Source organism: Castor canadensis, chromosome 17 (genome assembly GCF_047511655.1).
Source record: "Castor canadensis chromosome 17, mCasCan1.hap1v2, whole genome shotgun sequence".
Taxonomy (NCBI): Eukaryota; Metazoa; Chordata; class Mammalia; order Rodentia; family Castoridae; genus Castor; species Castor canadensis.
This window is the reverse complement of record NC_133402.1, coordinates 17,323,463-17,326,575: the sequence shown is the minus strand read 5'-3', so window position 1 is coordinate 17,326,575 and position 3,113 is coordinate 17,323,463.

Here is a 3,113-nt window from a genome sequence, read left to right as displayed (position 1 = left end):
AGCTGGTCCTTATGAGGGAGTAGGGGGGGCCGGGCTCCCCCCCTCCTCCAGATCAGGGATTGGCTGGCTGGGACCCCAGCAGGAGGGGTCAGAAGAGAGAGATATTTCTGCTGACGGAGTGGGAACAGTGGGGTTGCAGCCTGAGATGTCACTCATGAGGGAGGCAAAGGTGGCCCCAGCCCCAGAGAAGGGGGGGCAGGGGAGACTTCATTTTCTGTCACCTGCTACTGACTCCTCCCCCAGTTGCCTCTACTTCCCCAGTTGCAATGAGTCTAATTCCAAATTCATCACTACGCCTCCCGAGTTCTCCCTCCAACACTTTCCCTCTCAGGCCTCACCTTTAGTTCTCCTCATCCCTTTTGTGTCCAGTCCATCCTGAGCTGTTTCCATGGTCAAGGTCTCTTCCCTTGCCTAGTGTGTTTAAAGAGCAGCAGAGATACTCCAAGCCTTTGGGGGAATCAAAAGGGAGGGGGAGCATCTTTTGGGGGGTCAGAGGAAGTGGCTCTAGAGGGACAGGGGAAGTAGGGAGGGGAGAGGGTCAGGGCAAGAAGATGGTAACCCTACCCTAGGGAGGGGTTGCTGCAGCCATCAACAAGGGATTTAGTGTCCAGGCTCTGGTGAGCAAAGCCAGGACTGCCTGTCTCTCCCACCTCCCCCCTCCTCTGAGCTTTAGCTCAGCCTCTAAGAACATAGCCTTCAGGGCCCCCCCCATCCCTGACAGGGAATCCCCCCCACCAAGAAAATGGGACACCCAGGCAGCCAGGTAACCCAAGAGGCTACAGAATGTGCTGATGGCAGAGGGGGAGGGATAACTTTCAGGATGGGGCGGGGGTCACCCCAAGTCATGGAATGAGGGTCACCTCATTTCACACTGCACTCCCTTTAACACAGCCAACCCCAGAGACTGGCCTTCGCTCTGCTCCAAGGCCCCCGATGCAGCTACCCTCAGGCGGGAGTGAGGATCGGACTTGGGTTAAGTGCTCAGTGCTGGGCCTGCCCTGCTGAAGAAAGATGAAGGGCAGGGTTCCTGGGGAAGCAGAGGATCCAGAACAAGGGAGTGGGGAGGGGGCAGGTCCATAGGAATTGAGGACAGAACAGAGCTGGGGAGAGGGAGCAGAGAGGCAGAGCCGCCAGGGTCAGAGGGAAGTCGGAGGAGCAGGGGAAAAGGAACACTAGGGATCTGGCTGGCGGCGGCCAGGTGGGCGGGATCCTGGGCTGGGTGCAAAGCCACAAGTTGCTGCTGAGCGGCTGGCCTCGGTGTCAGCTTCCTCGGAGAAGCAGCTGCGCTGAGCCTCCCTTCCCCACCCTGCTCCAGTGTGGGGGCGTCTTGCTTTCCCCCAGGGCAACTGCTGGGGGAAACAGACAGGGATCCATGGAGGTGGGAGCAGGCAGGGAGGAAGGTGAGGCAGAGAAGTTCCATGAGGTAAAAGTGAGGTCAAGCAGCCTTGTTTCTCTGACTGTGACCAGGCTTGTTTCCTGCAGTGACCAAGGTGTGCTTCCTACTGTGGGGCTCCAGCTCTCAGGCAGAACACAGCACAGTAAGTGGTGGGGTGGGGCAGAGCAAAGGAAAGCTGATTTTGGGGAGGGGGACAGCCAGCAGGGGTGATGGGACTGAAGTAAATACTTCCAGAGGCCTTCCAGACTCCTGTCTTCTGCCTTGGGGGAGGGACAGCCTTCTGGGTGAGCTGAGGACAAGATGTTCCTTCCCTCCTCCTTTTCACAGTTCCCACAAAGCCTTCCCTGCAGCAGAGTCCTGCTTTGACCTGAAGAGGACTCAAACAATGGGGTCACTTCAACAGGCACCTTTCAGGCCCAGGATGACTCCTTTCCAACAGCACCTGGAGGAGCGACAGGGCCACTGCCCTACAGCAGCAGGAGTGCCCAAACATGGAGAGGGGAGTGGGTAGCAGCTTCAAGGGAGTTGAGCAGCACACAGGGAAGGAAACAGGCTTTGCAGGGTGCACCTGCCAATGGGGCCCTTTGAGGTTATTCATTTTTCTCTCCTCCAGCATCCCAGAAGGGACTGCCAACAGCCAAGAGCTGCAGAAGACCAGCCATCAGGGAGGCCTGGCTGAGCTGGGGAGGGCAGGCACCAGATGCTCTCCTGGACCCCTTCCCCTGGGGGTCTCCACACCCAGGGTTGAAGGTGTTCTTCCTGCCTGAGGTCTGGAGCTGAGGGTTGGGAGAGGCCTATTTCTGAAGGATGTGGAAACAGAGCCTGGCCCATCCCTGACCATTGGTTAAACTTCAGTTTAACCATCTGCAAAGAAAGGCATAGAGGGAATGGCTTCCAGGCCCCTCCAGCAAAGACATGCCAGAGGAGAGCGGGTGGGGGTCCTCATGCTGGTCCCCTGCCCCATCTCTGGAAAGCAAGTCCCTGAAGTCTGGCAGGGTTGGAAGGAGAACTTCAGAGCAGCAGCTGCTGCTAGATTAGGAGAGGATCAAGCCCTGCCTATCCTGGAGCACCAGTCTGTGCTGGCCATCTCTCTTTGAAAGCACAGCACCCAGGTCTCTCCAAGCACACCCTTCTCCAGGGCCAATTCTGTCCCCAGTCTCCTGAAGCCAAGGTTTGGGGAGCCCCAGGGATGGGACAGAACAAGGAGAGCCAGCAGGCTTCCCCCGGCCAGCCCCCAGCTTGGGTGGCCTGTGCATGTCCAGCTGTCTCCTGTCCATCTACCCATAGGACTCAGGGCCCAGAATAGCAAGGTCATGAGCATGGGTCAAGCCTCCTGGAGGTGGGGCAGAGGCAGACAGACACCTGGGGTGGGGGACAGTAAGGCAGATGGCAAGAGGCAGGGTGTGGGGGTACTGCTGAGCACAGTAGGGTGGGAGTCTTCAGACCCTGCTCAGGCTGGCAGCAGGGAGAACCCAGGATGCCCTCTGTTGGAGGAGGGCAATGCAGGAAGATGACTGCAGAGGGCTGAGCTTTGGTTCAGAGCTCAGGCCGCAGCTCAGGTGAGGGACATTAACTGGTGGGGTAGAGCAGGTGTGGAGGCCATACCCAGGCAGCTGATCTGACGTGTCTGTGTGTGTGCGTGTGTGTGACTGGAGGTTGAATGCAGGGCCTCGTACATGCTAGGCAAACACTACACCACTGAGTTACATCCCCAGCC